Here is a 17,209-nt window from a genome sequence, read left to right as displayed (position 1 = left end):
AGAGGCGGTGAGTTCCACCTCAGTACTGAAAAAAAGAAGAAAAAAAATGCACAGACTCTTATCTTACTTTTAAGTCAGACTTATTTAATGCAGTCAACTGACAAAAAAAAAGGCCATTTTTGAAGGCACATACTAGGTAAATAATAAGCAAACTTCAGGCTCTACTATTGTTTTATGTAAGCTGACTAGCATACAATCAAAGATTATGACACAAAAAACTAGAAAATGTGGACCAACATCAAAGAAACAGTTAAAATAAGCACATTCAGAGATGGACCAAATGTTGGAATTATTCAAAAGAAGTCTTTAAATAATTATGGTAAAGATACTAAATGAGTGACCTATTGGTAACGGGGTAACTAGATGGGTAACATACAAAAAGGTAGGAAATTTCAGCCATGATGGAAACTATAGAAACAAACAAACAAACAAAAAAAAAAAATGCTAGAAGGGAAAAGTATTTCAGAAATGAAGATTAATTAGATGGATTTAATGGCAGAAAAAAGAACTGGTAAACCTGAAGCACATCAACAACAGCAAATACTCAAATTGAAACAAAGTAAAAGGAGGTGGGGGCTTGAGAGAACAGCATGTCTGAGTTCCAAGGGACAATTTCAAATGGTCTAACACAACATGTAATTGGAGTCCAAGGAGAGGAAAGAGAATTGGACTGAAGTTTGAAGAAAACATCCAAGATTAATAATAATTAAAAAACTGTCACTGAAAACAATTTTATTTATTAAGGTCTATTGCTAGTCAACCATATATAGAAAATATATTACTTGACTTTAAACATTCAGCAGACTACTCTATGTAATAGCTGTTTTCACAGTTCTCTGAATATAAACTAATTCTGATGTAATAGTTTCCCCTTGGAGTTCTGACTGACATTTCTTTCTTTTCTTTTTTTTTTAATATATTTTTTAGTTGTAGATGTACATAATACCTTTATTTATTTATTTATTTTTATGTGGTGCTGAGGATTGAACCCAGTGCCTCACATGTGCCAGGCAAGTGCTCTACCACTGAGCCACAATCCCAGCCCCAGAAACTGACATTCCTGAATATTAATTACTTTCTTAGAAATAAGCTTTCCTACTCAGTCAAGTTTTATATTTGAAAAAGTTTTATATTCTTAAATGTAAAGGTGTTCATAGAAATTCAGTTTAAAAACTACTAAATATGGAACTGGAGGGTGATGCATGTCTATAATCCCAGCAACCTAGGAGACTGAGACAAGATCACAAGTTCAAGGTCAGCCTCAGTAACTCAGCAAGACCTTGTCTCAAAATAAAAAATACAAAGGACTGGGGATGTAGTTCAGTGATTAAGCACCCCTGGGTTTCCATCCCTCATACAACAACAACAAAAAAAAAAACCCTGCTAAATATAGGTAAAATGTACTAACAGATAATAACTTTGAGTTATAAGAAAAGGAGAATTGACCTCTTGTCCCAGTTATAGCTCAACTTTGATTAAGCACTTCACCTCTCAGGGCATCCATTTCTCAGGTAAGTAAAGTAAAATTGTCACATATTGGATAACATTCATCCTAAAGCCTAGATTTCTACATTAAAATTTACAAGTAAACTTTGTTTCGCCTAATTTAGATATTTTAAGTCTGCAATAATAGTTCTAGGTTAAGGATTTCACACAATCCTCACTTCAACCTAACAATTTAGTAAAATGTTTTTGATAAAAATTAAGAATAAGGCCAGGTGCGGTGGCACATGCCTGTAACCCCAACGACTCAGGAGACTGAGGTAGGAGTAGTTCAAGGCCAGCCTCCGCAACTTAATTAGGCCCTAAGCAACTTAGCAAGACCCAGTCTCAAAATAAAAAATTAAAGGGCTGAGGATGTAGCTTCAGTAGTAAGGTGACCCTGGGTTGGGCAGCAGGGGAGGAGAGAAGAAGAATTAGTAGTAGCAGTAGTAGTAGTAGTAGTAGTAGTAATAGTTAAATTACCCAGCTTGACTATCAAAAAAAAAAAAAAAATTCACCCTCCCTGGGGGGAAAAAAATCTTAAAATCTCCATCTCTAATAAGAATGGGAGGGGGTAGGGATACACCACTAACCTTAATAATTATTAGGTGTAACAGGAAGCCAAAGGTGGATTTACTTACATTCCTGATCTACATTGTTCAAAGATCGCTCTGTGGAAGTGGGAACAAGAAAACAAAAATGTAAACTGGGAGACCAATTAAAAGGTAACAAAGAGACTAGAAAAAGAACCAATGATGACTTATACTAAGGATTTTAGTAGAAATGTTAAGAAGTGGTTTGATTCAAACAAGTAAACAAAATGCTTAGATAGCAAATGAAATGGAGGGGGAAAAAAACATTAGTTGGGGGGATACTATTCTTAATAGTATAGCTAGAGAAAAAATGAAATTGGAATCACAACCAGGACATAAAAAAAGACGTGGGAAAAGCTAGGGAGAGTTTTCCCAAGAGTGTAAAGATTGGTGAGACTAGATAGTTTCCACTCCATTCTTTAACCTCTAATACTGCTCTATTATTATGATAATACTCTGTGCAAGTGCTATAAATACATTAATAAAGAGCTTAATTCTTGTATTTGGACAAAAAGCAATGGTGACACTGTAATCTAAATAAGTACTAATAATCATCATGCCACCTTCAGCCCTTAGAAGCAACATTCTACACAAGAGGTTCACAAACGGAATAGATCTAGAACAACTTTCTATTGTCTGCATGTGTATCACTGTATGTGATTGGGAGGGGGACAAGGAAGATTCAAACACAAAAAGAGGCTCCTATTGAATGACATTTTGCTGAGTAAGCAGTTTTCAATCTAATTCAGTCTCTCAACAAAAGTACAACTCTGTGGAGATAATTACTGAACTTTGGACTACTTTATTATTAATTCAATTGAAATGAATCATAAAATATACTTTGACATTACCCCAACTCCAACATGGCAAATAATAAAGCTTTTGTGCTATTATGGTATATGTCTGCATTTCCAACATGTCTTATTATAGGGAAAAAAACAAAACTGAGTTACAATAAAGAAACCCAAAACAGTCAGCCTCAGCAACTTAGCAAAGCCCAAAACAACCTAGCAAGATTCTGTTTCAAAATAAAAAACAAAAAAGGGCTGGGGATGTGGCTCATTGGTTAAGCACCCTTGGGTTCAACCCCTGGTTCGAAAAAAAAAGAAAAAGAAAAAGAGAAACACAAAGAGAAAGAAAGAGAAAAAGAGAAAAAGAAAAAGAAAAAGAAACCCAAAACACTGAAAAACTGAACATGAATAACTCCTGGAATTTTCCTCCCTCCAAACTCCAATTTACATAGCTTTAAAAGGAAAAAAAAAAGCAAAAACAAAAAAACTTCATATGATAGCAAAATTTTCATGAAATTGTTAGTTTCATAAAACTGTGATAAAGACCAAAAAACATGTAGTAGCAAGACCAAAACTCAAATATTGGACATCTCTCTCATTAACTGTGTGATCCTAAGCAATTTAATCTTACTTAGTCTTTAGTTTTCTCATTTTTAACACAGATAATACCTAGTAGTGTTTTCAAGATCAAATAAAATCTTATATGCATGCACACAAAAAATGTTTAGTCTAAGCTGGGTGTGGTGGCGCACACACCTGTAATCCCAGTGGCTCTGGAGGCTGAAACAGGAGGATTGTGAATTCAAAGCCAGCCTCAGCAATAGCAAGGCACTGAGCAACTCAGTGAGACCGTATCTCTAAATAAAATATAAAATAGGGCTGGGATATGGCTCAATGGTTGAGTACCCAGTACCCAGCCTCCACTTAGTATGTAACAAGCATTTAAAAACAGTACGCAGTCAGGCTCAGTAGCACATTCCTGTAATCCCAGCAAATAGGGAGGTGAGGTGGTAGGATCGCAAATTCAAGGCCAATCTCAGCAATTTAAAAGTGGTATATAACATTTAAAATTATATATATCAATCCAGTTATTGAAAAAATATCTCTATGTTCCTACCACTAAAAAAAGGCAGTTTATTGCCAAAAAGCATATGAAAATATGCCCAAGACACTAGTCACTAGAGAATTGCAAGTCAAAATCACAATGAGGTATTTCAAATCTACTTGAATGACTGTAACTTTTTTTTTTTCCAGATAGATTAAGGTTTTAATAATGTAAACCAAACTTAAAACTCTAAGAAGCAAAATAGAAAAACATCATTATGGGAAAATCCAATCTCGGAATAGCGAGGAATTTTTCAATGAATACACAAAATCTATTATTACAAAGGACTGATTAATTCTCACTACGGTAAAAATTAAAAATTTAGAAGACACCATAAATAAATTGGAAAAATAAGACTCATCTAGAACAATGAATTCAGACAACACATTCCAATAAACAGTTAATGAGCAGAATATATGAAGGATTCCCATAAATCAATAAAAGGAGGATAATGTCATAGGAAAAATAGGAAGAAAATATCTACAGGCATTTCTTAAAAAGTACCATGAACAAGTACATGAAAAAGTGCCCAATTTTATCAATAATCAGGATTATGCAAATCTGAGTAGTGAGATTCTGTTTTATTCTCCTAGATTGGCAAAAATCAAGGAGACTAATAATAGCACAGCTATCTAAAAATAGATTTAGAAAAAATAATTGACATTATAAACATGCACATACAGACACTCAAAAATTGTAAAATATATACATAAATGTTCCAGGAAATATCTCAAGATAATATAAAAAATAGTAAAAAGGTGTATTTTTTTTATTATTATTATATACAAATGGGATACATGTTGTTTCTCTATTTGTACATGGAGTCAAGGCATACCATTTGTGTAATCATACGTTTATATAGAGCAATGATGTTTGATTCACTATTTTTTTCCCTTCCCCCCACCCCTCCCACCTCTCTTTTCCCTCTATACAGTCCTTCTTTCCTTCATTCTTACCACACTCCTTATCCCTAACCCTAAACCTAACCCTAAACCTAATGCTAACCCCTCCCACCCCCCATTATATGTCCTCATCCGCTTATCAGGAAGATCATTCGTCCTTTAGTTTTTTGAGATTGGCTTATCTCACTTAGCATGATATTCTCCAATTTCATCCATTTGCCTGCAAATGCTATAATTTTATCATTCTTTATGGCTGAGTGATATTCCATTGTATATATATGCCACAGTTTCTTTATCCATTCATCAACTGAAGGGCATCTAGGTTGGTTCCACAATCTGGCTATGGTGAATTGAGCAGCAATGAACATTGATGTGGCTGTGTCTCTGTAGTATGCTGATTTTAAGTCCTTTGGGTATAGGCCAAGGAGTGAGATAGCTGGGTCAAATGGTGGTTCCATTCCAAGCTTTCTGAGGAATCTCCATACTGCTTTCCAGAGTGGCTGCACTAATTTGCAACCCCACCAGCAATGTATGAGTGTTCCTTTTTCACCACATCCTCGCCAACACTTATTGTTGCTTGTGTTCTTGATAATCGCCATTCTAATTGGGGTGAGATGAAATCTTAAGGTAGTTTTGATTTGCATTTCCCTTATTACTAGGGATGTTGAACATTTTTTCATATATCTGTTGATTGCTTGCACATCTTCTTCTGTGAAGTGTCTGTTCATTTCCTTAGCCCATTTGTTGATTAGATTATTTGTATTCTTGGTGTAGAGTTTTTTGAGTTCTTTATAGATTCTGGAAATTAGCGCTCTATCTGAAGTATGGTTGGCAAAGATATTCTCCCACTCTGTAGGCTCTCTCTTCACATTACTGATAGTTTCCTTTGCTGAGAGAAAGCTTTTTAGTTTGAATCTATCCCAGTTGTTGATTCTTGCTTTTATTTCTTGTGCTATGGGAGTCCTGTTAAGGAAGTCTGATCCTAAGCCAACAAGATGAAGATTTGGACCTACTTTTTCTTCTATAAGATGCAGGGTCTCTGGTCTGATTCCGAGGTCCTTGATCCATTTTGAGTTTTGTGTAGGGTGAGAGATAGGGGTTTAATTTCATTCTGTTGCATATGGTTTTCCAGTTTTCCCAGCACCATTTGTTGAAGAGGCTATCTTTTCTCCATTGCATATTTTTGGACCCTTTGTCTAGTATGAGAAAATTGTATTTATTTGGGTTAGTGTCTGTGTCCTCTATTCTGTACCATTGATCCACCTGTCTATTTTGGTACCAATACCATGCCGTTTTTGTTACTATTGCTTTGTAGTAGAGTTGAAGATCTGGTATTGCGATACCCCCTGCTTCGCTCTTGCTACTGAGGATTGCTTTAGCTATTCTAGGTTTTTTATTCTTCCAGATGAATTTCATAATTGCTTGCTCTATTTCTGCAAGGTACATCATTGGAATTTTAATTGGAATTGCATTGAATCTGTATAGCACTTTAGGTAGTATGGCCATTTTGACAATATTAATTCTGCCTATCCAGGAACATGGGAGATCTTTCCATCTTCTAAGGTTTTCTTTAATTTCTTTCTTTAGTGTTCTGTAGTTCTCATTGTAGAGGTCTTTCACCTCTTTTGTGAGATTGATTCCCAAGTATTCTATTTTTTTCGATGCTATTGGGAATGGGGTAGTTTTCCTAATTTCTCTTTCTGAAGATTCATCACTTATGTATAAAAATGCATTGGATTTATGAGCATTGATCTTGTAACCTGCTACTTACTGAATTCACTTATGAGTTCTAAAAGTTTTCTGGTGGAATTTCCAGGTTCCTCTAAATATATAATCATGTCGCCAGTGAACAGGGATAGTTTGAGTTCTTCATATCCCTTTAATTTCTTTGGTTTGTCTAATTGCTCTGGCTAGAGTCTCAAGGACAATGTTGAATAGAAGTGGTGAAAGAGGGCATCCCTGCCTTGTTCCAGTTTTTAGGGGGAATGCTTTCAGTTTTTCAACATTTAGAATGATATTGGCCATGGGCTTAGCGTAGATGGCCTTTATAATGTTAAGGAATGTTCCCACTACCCCAATTTTTTCTAGTGTTTTGAGCATGAAGGGATGCTGTATTTTATCGAATGCTTTTTCTGCATCTATTGAAATAATCATGTGATTCTTTAAGTCTGTTGATATGGTGAATGACATTTATTGATTTCCGAATGTTGAACTAACCTTGCATCCCTGGGATAAAACCCACTTGATCGTGGTGCACTATCTTTTTAATATATATTTGTATGCGATTTGCTAAAATTTTGTTGAGAATTTTTGCGTCGATGTTCATTAAGGATATTGGTCTGAAATTTTCTTTCCTCGATGTGTCTCTGTCTGGTTTAGGTATCAGGGTGATATTGGCTTGAATGACTGTAACTTAAAACAAATGCATACACAATGGAATATTAGTCATAAAGAATAAAAAAATTATGGCATTTGCAGGCAAATGGATGAAATTGGAGAATATCATGCTAAGTAAGATAAGCCAATCTCAAAAAACCAAAGGATGAATGATCTTGCTGATAAGCGGATGATGACACATATGGGGGGTGGGAGGGGGCAAGAATGGAGGAAGAAGGGACTGTATAGAGGGAAAAGAGGGGTGGGAGGGGTGGGAGGGAAGGAAAAAATAACAGAATGAATCAAAAACTATTACCCTATGTAAATGTATGATTATACAAATGGTATGCCTCTACTTCATGTACAGAGAAACAAGATGTATCCCATTTGTTTACAATAAAAATAAATTTTTAAAAAATGCAAAGTACAAAACAGTGGCAAGGCTATAGAGAAATTGAAACCTTCAGACTTGGCTGACAGGGATCATAAAAGGTGCAATCACTCTGAAAAACCCTATAGTGTTTCCTCAAAAATTAACCACAGAATTACCCATGACCAAAAAATTCCACTCCTAGATATATACCCCAAATAACTAAACACACACACATATTTATACACTACTCTTACACCAGCATTATTTATAGTAGCCAAAAGATGGAAACAAGTATTTATCAATGAGTGGATAAGCAAAACGTGGTACATATATACAATGGAATATTAATCATAAGATATTGTGTGCATGTACAAATATGTAACAACACATTCCATAAAAAATGTAGAAAGGGGAAAAAAAGTAAGGATACATGCTGCAACATGAATGAACCTTGAAAACATTATGCTAAGTACAGTAAGCCAGACTCAATAGGTCAGATACATGATTACACTTATATGAAATATCCAAAATAGAAAAATTCAGCAACAGAAAGTAGATTAATGACTAACAAAGAAAGGAAGGAGAGGGGAATAGACAGTTAATGTAAATAGGTACAAAGTTTCTGTTTAGGGGGATGAAAACATTTGGAAATAAGAGTGGTGATGGTTGGCTGGTTGCAGTGATGCATGCCTGTAATACTAGCTACTCAAAGGCTAAGGCAGGAAGATCACAAGTTTGAGGCCAGCCCAGGCAACTTAAAGAGACTCTCTCAAAACAAAAATTAAAAAACAACCTGGGAATGTGGCACACAGTGATAAAGCACTCAGCTAGCATGTACAAGACCCAGGGTTCAATCCTCAGTATCAAGAGGGCAGGGGTTGGGGGAGGCAGGAAGGGGAAACTAGCTCTAGAGTCTAAGAGAATTCTCTTTTACTAGTCTCACAATTTTTTCTCTAAATCCAAAATTCCACAAATTTCTAAATAAGTTTATTAAGAAGTATATTATTTCATTTGGAAATCATTACACTAAGTGAAAGAAGTCAAAATCAAAAGACTGTACATACTATATGATGTCAATTTATTGACATCTGGTAAGGGCAAAAGTATAAGGATAAAAACAAATCAGCTGTTGCCCAGGGCTAGAGGTAAAAAGAAGGGATCCACTATAAAGTAGCATAAAGAAATGTTTTGAGCCAGGCATGGCAGTATGGGCCTATAGTCCCTGCAACTTGGAAGACTGAGGCAGGAGGATTCCTTGAACATATGAGTTCCAGAACCCACTTGGGAAAGCATATAATTACATCTCCAGACCTTTTTATTTTTTATTTGGACACAGGATCTGGCTAAATTGCCAAGGTATTCTTGAGTCCTCCTGACTTTGCCTCCCTAGTGGTTAGGATTACAGAAGTACACTACACCACAACCCACAAGAAAAAGAAACTTTCTAAACTGATGGAAATATTCTACATTTTAATTGTGGTGGTTACCACAACTGCCCACCCCCATAAGTCACATAACTGTACAAATAAGATGAGAAGATGAGTTTTATATGTAAATTATATCTAAATAAGTCTGACCTAAACAAGAAAAAAAAAAAAAAAAAAAACTAAACAATTGCAGTGTTACATAATGCAATTCAATATAAACAGAATTAGTTTGATAATTATCATCATGAGATCTAGTCAGATGAAAGTAGGCTATTACATATTCCCTGGAGCAAAAGAGCAATTTTCTCAACTCAGCACTGTTGTCCAAAACAGATTTATACACTAAACTGTAAAGAGATGACAGAAGAGTCATAAATTATATTATGAATAAAGTAACTGAGCAAATAAATCAATGTAATTATGGCTACTCATAGCACTATGGTTTTGTTTATAGAAATAATCAGGTCTCCTTCAGAGTTTATCTTAGGGGAGAAATATGTTTTGAAATCATTCCAAAAACTATTAATAGAATATTTGAAAAAAGTGTTTTATTTTCTAATTAGACCAGCATTTTCTAAACAAAGTAGCTCTCTTTCTCCTACCAATATTACATTCTTTTTTTCCCCACCTTATCATAAAGTTCCTGGCACTGATTTCCCTCTGTAGTCTCCTCTCATTCATTTCCCATACACTATTATCTTGAAAGAGGATTTTATCTTTGCCTTTTCCTCTCACTCTACTTTAATAATACTTAATTTCTTCCTGCATCTACTGCTATTTTCTGACAGTAAAGTGACAATTTGTCTACCTCTACTCAAGCCACAATGAATTCATAGCCTTGAGATAAAATTTCCTGAATCACCCAAATAATAAAAAGTTCTGACCATTACCCTATAAATTCTTTATTGTGGATGTCTATTCTCATGCGTTCACTTCTATCCTGTCCCATTCTTTGAAATAAGCCTCATTAAATCCTTCCTTAAAGCTATACTTTGTTTCCTTACCTAAGTTTTCCCCAGTTATTCACTACATATTGAAGAAACTCTGTCCTTGAGATCTCATCCCATTCTTTCTCTAGTAACAGATTAAGATCTAAATTCTTTTTCAAATATCTTTCCTAATTAACTCTCATCTATTTTCAATGATACTGAAGTATACCTTATATCTTTTCTTTCCTATAAACAATTTCTTTTTATACCTAAAGTACTTTCCGCTATATGGACTGTAGTTGGTCTCTTAGTTGGTGTATGAACTTGCTCATTCTTTAATACTCCAAAAAACCTGGAATGAGCTATATGAAGACATGCAATGAAAAGAACACTGGGCCTAGTACTATAAGATCTGGGTTCAAGCAATACTTCTTACATATTATGCTAAACAAGTTATTACATCTTTGGATCTCATTTTCCTCTTCAAGAAATAAGAATATTTATTTACTAACTTCACATATAAGATGAGGGGAGCATTAGCTAAGGTATAATCATCAATCAATACAAATTTAAGAGCATTATTTAAATATTTCTGTCATACTTATCTTGTCTAAAGCCTCTAGTGTTTAACTCAACCCACAGCAAATGAAGTGAATCAACAGTGCAATTATTTATTCATATCAACAATGTAACTGCTGCACTCTAAGACTAAAACAGAAAGTTTGTTTCTTAACAGTAAGAATGTTAGTTACATAGTATCTTCATGTCTTTTTTCTTTTTCTTTCTTTCTTTTTTTTTTTTTTTTTTTTAGTACTAGAGATTGAAGCCAAGGGCTTACCCACTAAACCACATCTCCAGTCCTTTTTTTTTCTTTTGAGATAGGGTCTAAGTTTCTGAGGCTGGCTTTGAACTTGGGATCCTCCTGCCTCAGTCTCCCAAGTCCCTGAAATTACTGGTTCAGGCCACCACATCAGACTCTTCATGCATTTTCAAAGCTAAAAAGCAACTACTTGCTGCTAAACCAATAATAACTGCTTTCAAATCTATTAAGTGTTTTAAAAACTCACCTGTTTTTATACCCAAGTAGCTAAATTTAAGATTTTAAGAAATCGAAAAAGTGGTTTAAAGTTGTATAAATCTCATTTTTAATTGCCTAAAATGCCCACGTGCACAGTCTTGTTGAATCCATTACTTTAGAAATACCAAACTGCAAGTTGGGCATAGTGACACACACACTTGTAATCCCAGAGACTAGGGAGGTTGAGGCAGGAGGATCACAAGTTTGAGGCCAGCCTGGGCAATTTAGTAAGAACCTATCAGAATAAAAAACAAAAAGAGCTGGAGATGTACAGTGGTAGAGGTAGAGCGCCACTGAATTCCATCTTCAGGGCAGGGGGTGAGGAGTGAGGGTGAGGGGGATGTGGGGGGTGAGGATTTGGGGGAGAGGTATCATTAAACAGATTACAGAGAAAAGGAAGGATACAAAATACACAAAAATGCACAAAATTACTGACTCCACCAGAGGCAGGGGAAACAGTTGCTTTCAGTCTCAACCACAGTCTTACTAACAATTTATAAAATACCTAGAACAATATTTCCCAGTATGACCATTATTATTATCAAAAGAACATCATAGCCAGGCAGAGAGGCACATGCTTGCTATAATCCCAGTTAGCTATTCAGGAGGCTGAGGCAGGAGCATCGCATATTCAAAGACAGACTGAGTGGTTTAGTGAGCCCTATCACTAAATGAATGAATAAATAGAGCTGGGGCTGTAACTGAGTGGCAGAACACTTGCGTAGCATGTGCCAGGCCCTGGGTTCATCGCCCAGTACTGCCAGAAAAAAAAAAGCAACACAGGTTACAAAACATTTTTTTTTTAAAGTGCTTTGTGGAGAGCATGCAGAGAAAAAGAAAAAAGGAACACTTTTACATTGTTGGTGGGACTGTAAATTTGTACAACCACTATAGAAATCTGTATGGAGATTCCTCAAAAGATGAAGCATGGAACCACCATACCACTCCTCAGTATTTATCCTAAATTAAAGTCATCATACTACAGTGATACATGCATAGCCATGTTCACAGCAACACAATTCACAATAGCTAAACTATGGAACCAGTGTAGGTATCCATCAACAGATGAATGAATAAAGAAAATGTGATATATACATACATACATACACACACACACACACACACACACACACAAAATGGAGGGTTTTTTTTTTAACTTTTATTTATTTTTTCATTAACTTTTCTTTGACATTGATTTTAAAAAAAGAATTTTTTTATACATGTATATAGGGTAATAATGTCTGTCTCAATCTACCAGTCATCCCATCCCCATGGGCCCCACCCCTCCCCACTCGCCTCTGTACAATCCAAAGTTCCTTCATTCTTCCCTACCCACCCACCCCCAATATGGATCAGCATTCACTTAACAGAGAAAACATTCGGCTTTTGGTTGCTTGGGATTGGCTTATTTCACTTAGCATGATCTTCTCCAGTTCTATCCATTTACCTGCAAATCCCATAATTTCATTCTTCTTTAAGTCTGAGTAATATTCCACTGTATATATGTACCACATTTTCCTTATTCATTCACCTGTTGAAGGGCATCTAGGTTGCACAATGGAGTTTTATTCAGCCATAAAGAAAAATGAAATAATGTCATTTGCTGGAAAATGAATGGAACATAAGAACATTATATTAAGTGAAATAAGAAGGAAAAGAAAGGTAGAAAAAGAAATCAAAAGGAAATCAGCAGAATAGAGGAAAGGAACCAGGGAGTGGAAGAAGGGGAGGAAAGTGCAGGGGAGTGACACTGGCAAAATTCTATAGTTATACCGTGTACATATACAAATATGTAACAACAAATCCCACCATTATGTACAACTATAATGCACCACTAAAATCATATAGGGGTAGAGGGAAAGAAATAGGGGGGAAAAAAGTGCTTTGCACCACTACTGCTCTGAAAGTTTAGTCTGATACTCTGATAAGAATGTGAGCTCTTGGGAAATTCAACACTCCCTTCAGGTATAAGTTCACTTAATGAATGTGCTGAGTTCAAAACAATGTGCTGGATTAAGGAAAGATTCCTATACATGGAAACTGATGGAGCAATTTAAATGAAAAATTTTAAATTACTGATGGCAGAGAAAACAAAGAATCATACACTTAATAGATACATAAAGTTATAGTAGTTTCTATAATTCCTAAAGCAAGCATGCCATTTTTTTTATATTCTATAAAAGTGAAATAAGTGTGAAACCTGTGGATGAAAATATTAAAATATGTCACCTACAGGTAAGTAGCATGCAAGCAACATGCATACAAAATTCAAATAGCAGAGATTTTCATAAGGAAAAATTTTGCTTTAAATATATTAATTTAGCCAAAATTTATGGAATTGGTGGACGCTCTATGTGTTTTGTACATATACAAAATTGCTTTTAAAATCAAGTTTGAGTTAATTAATACCTCTATTTTCTCAAGATTATAATGCTCTTCAGAATTCAAACTGTCTTAATGTCAAATATCTTCACAATTTCCTACTGCTCAACTAAAACACTTCAATCTAATTTGCAACAGTGAATAACAGCACCAAGTCCAATTATGACAGAGCTGCTACAGGCGTCCAAGGAGGCAAAGGTACAAAGTCTTCCCTGGAATCAGTGTTCCTGGACCTCTGTGCAGTCTTCTCCCTTTATACTGTCTTTATCATTCCTCTAAGAACAGTCCCACCTCCAACCTTCTTGTGGTCTTTGATATACTAATCCAATATACTAAACGATTTTTCCAACAGGGTTTTTCAACCTAAAACCCACCTGGTAAGGTGTTAGGATATTTCTTTATTAAGTAAACGTGTTCAAAGAGTAAAGTCAACTTCGTTTCACTCAATTCAAATGCCTACTGTTTAAAGTAAAAATATAATTTAAATTCCAACTTAATTCAGGCCAACAAACGGAACTACCCCATGCTCTCTTTCACTTTATATCCAGGTTTTCCTCCTCCTCTAGTTTCTTCTTCCTCATTTTCCTCCTCAATCTCTGCTCCCCCACCACCCTGAAAACAATTCCATAGCTGGAGAATCTCGTTTTCAAAGCCAAACAATTTAGTGAGGAAAATAAGTACTTTTTTCCCTTTAATTATTTATTGCTCTTCCGTCACGACTCAGGAAGGGTTAAGCAAATATTTTTAATCTAACTGCCTTCCGAGAAAGATGATGCGCTAAATACACACAAATAATAGTACCTTTCCAAAGCAAGTGGATTCTCGACAAAAAGGGAACAAGATGGGGGTAGGGGATGCTGGGAGAAGAAAAAGAATCATCAGCCCCCCCAAGATCTAGCTGGGACAGGAGGTGAAAGGAGTCATAACTGAGAAGTGCAACACACACACACACTCGCCAGAACTTCACAAAAGAGTAGGACCGGCCACTGTGGCTCCAGTTCCGTCCCCAGGGCCCAGGGGGTGGCCTCCCCTCCCGCTTAGGTCAAAACTAACTTCCCGGCGCACCCTCACCCCCGACAGGAGGGGCCTGGTAGGGGCGCGGGCCCCTCGCCCTCCCAAAGGACGGTTGGCAACCGCCTTACTGGAAGCAAGGCCGGGAGCGACGTGAGTCTAGTTGGGCAGCGCCAAGAGCACCGGACGGAGCGTCAGAGGAGGCCACCGGGAGTCTGGGGCCGGCGGCAAGGGACCCTTCCATCCCGGGATACCTCTGCGCCCTCGCAAGGCAAGGTCCCCGGTACCGGCCCCCAGCTGTACCCCGGTACTGACCCCAGATGCTACGACCGCTCCTCACCTCACACTGCCTGAGCCTGTACCTCCACTGCAACTCGAGCCGTCGCAGCCGCCACGGTCCGAGCCATTTCCCCTCAGCTAGTCCAGCCGCCGCCGAGAGCTCCGGCGGACTCCGCAGCCAGCCAAGCACATCACGTCACTTCCGGCGGGACAAGCACCGCCTTCTGTGCCCAGGCGTCTTGAGGATTGGCTGGTGCGTGTGGCCTACCTGAGGTAGTAGGCGGGGCCGAGTCGCGCCCTGTGAGGCTGGAGCTGGGGTGGTGGGGGTTTCTCCAGTGCTGCCCCTGAGCTTCCCTGTGTGCAACCCCAGGCCAAGTAGCGAGCTCTCTGGATCCCTAGCCAGACACCTCTCTGAAACCCGGCCAAGCGTCCCGGGCCTCGAAGTATCCTATTGTTCCATGCCCTCTTCTCAGGACTCCGTGCCCGCCTTTACTTGAACTGCGGCTCACATAATTGGGGTGGTGGCCCCAGGCCGCGGTGAGATTAGTTTGGATTGGAAGACTGAAAGGAACAGGCAAGACAAAATCGTTCGCTCCAATCAGCATTTACCTAGTCTAAACGGAGGATGAGGTGCAGTGGAGTGTGTAATTAGTAACCCATCACATGGTTTCTGTAAAGTGCTTGATAGTATGTAAAGTGCTTTCACGTTAGTGTCTCATTTAGTCCTCGGCCACAGCTAGGTTCTTCTGACAATAACTCACAGCCACATAGATTTCTGTATTACAAAATATCTCCACACCCAAGCTCCATAGTAATAATACCTTCTTATGAGAACGCAATGAGATTAAGCTTGTGAAACGTTTAGCCCTCAACTATTCACATAATAATGTGAAGCAGATTGGAAAATTGTCCCCATTTTACAAATGGTGAAGCTGGCTGTACAGACATGTTATAGGCAGAATCACGATTCAAATTCAGTTTCTTTCTGGCTGGTTTGTTGGTTTGGTTTGGTTTGCGCAGTGGTTGGGATTGACCCCAAGCACGCTCTACCACTGAGCTACACCCCAGTCCTTCTTTTTTTATTATTATTTTATTTTGAGACAGGATCTCCCTTAATTGCCCAGGTTGGCCTCAAATTTGCTGTCCTTCCAAGTAGTTGGGATTATAGACACAAGACACCACATCCAGCTTTTTACAAAGAAAAATAGCATTTTTCAACGAATTGTCCCTTAAATAAGGAATCAATATCTTCCAAAATTTCATTGTAATGTGGTATATTGATTTAGGTTGCAGTTCTCATGAGCTCTTTCCCCATCAAAGAGGACACAGTACATAACTAGTTTAAGGATAAGGAATGGCAAATTGGCAGCTTCTCCATGGAGACCAAGGGTAAGGGGAGCCATATGACTTTTTTTTTTTTTTTAAGAGGTGTAGGGATAATGTGGAGTAGTTGAAGTCCTCCTTTTGTTATAATATATGCCTACACCTCCCTGGAGATGGGAAAATTGGATGGAGTTTCTGTGATTTGTAGTCTAGCTACTTAAAAGCTGAGGCAGGAGATCACTTGAATCCAGGAATTTGAGACCCCCATCCAAAAAGAGAAAGAGAAGAAAAAAAAAGCCCAATTATTTTCTAAGGAAGCCTAGAAGCAATTTTTGGCTGTGGAAACTAGCTCCTGTCCACCTATTCTCTTACTCCTAATTTTTCACCAACCCCACCAGACCTCCTGTACACAGGCATTTACTTGCAAACTTTCCACACCCTAGAAGAATGTCCCTTAGGAATCCATTTAGTTCCACAGCATTGTTCTGCTTTATCTTCTGATCAAAGGAGGAATTTCTAGAATTGGCAGTTCTTTCACAAGATTAAAAGGGGTGGGGAAAACTAATTATCTCCGGGCTTGTTTCCTACCTTCTGCCTGAGAACTGAGTGTGCCTTCAGGAAAGAAGAAAGAGGCCTTGAGAGAACACTAAGTCTTCAGGGAAGATTTACTGTTTGACTTTTTTGTATCTTATTTTTGTTTTTTTAATGAGAAGTATTTTCTGGGTCAGGGAGGAGGGTGCTGGTCTTTGAATCAGTTCCTTGTTGCAGTTCTAACTTAGTTTTATTTTTGTTTTTTATGGCTTTTGAATGACCCCTATTTGGTAGGATCTGTTAATTAGAAGGGTAGTAATAAATTGAAGAGGAAGGAAAGAGTCTGATGACCCTCCAGATTTCAAGAAAGCAGCATTTGCAAATTGCAGAGTGTCAAGAATCTGAACATGTAGGCCTACCTTAGCATGTCTCATCTGCCTGGCAATGGCTTGTGAATAAGCATATTAAACAAGAACATAGATACAAGAAAAAGTAAGAACTGGCACTGTTGTCATTTAGAACCAAGTGGAACATAGCTGGCACCCTCTTCTCCTCTTTCCTTTCTCTCCCACTGTCTTCAGGTTTAAGATTTTATGGTAGAGAAAAGAATTGAGGAGGAGGAGACAT

At 37.4% G+C, this 17,209-nt stretch overlaps 1 protein-coding gene across 1 annotated transcript in view; it reads right to left on the bottom strand.

Moving 5' to 3' along the window:
* The window catches only part of Pik3c2a (phosphatidylinositol-4-phosphate 3-kinase catalytic subunit type 2 alpha), a 123,012-nt gene extending 108,119 nt beyond the window's left edge, over positions 1 to 14,893 (bottom strand). Inside the window, 1 exon segment of the mRNA XM_047516643.1 lies at positions 14,790 to 14,893. The gene's annotated coding sequence lies outside the window, so the exon portion shown is untranslated.
* Positions 14,894 to 17,209: the final 2,316 nt, after the last annotated feature.

This window comes from Sciurus carolinensis, chromosome 11 (assembly GCF_902686445.1).
Source record: "Sciurus carolinensis chromosome 11, mSciCar1.2, whole genome shotgun sequence".
Lineage (NCBI taxonomy): Eukaryota > Metazoa > Chordata > Mammalia > Rodentia > Sciuridae > Sciurus > Sciurus carolinensis.
This window is presented reverse-complemented; position numbering and strand designations above follow the sequence as displayed.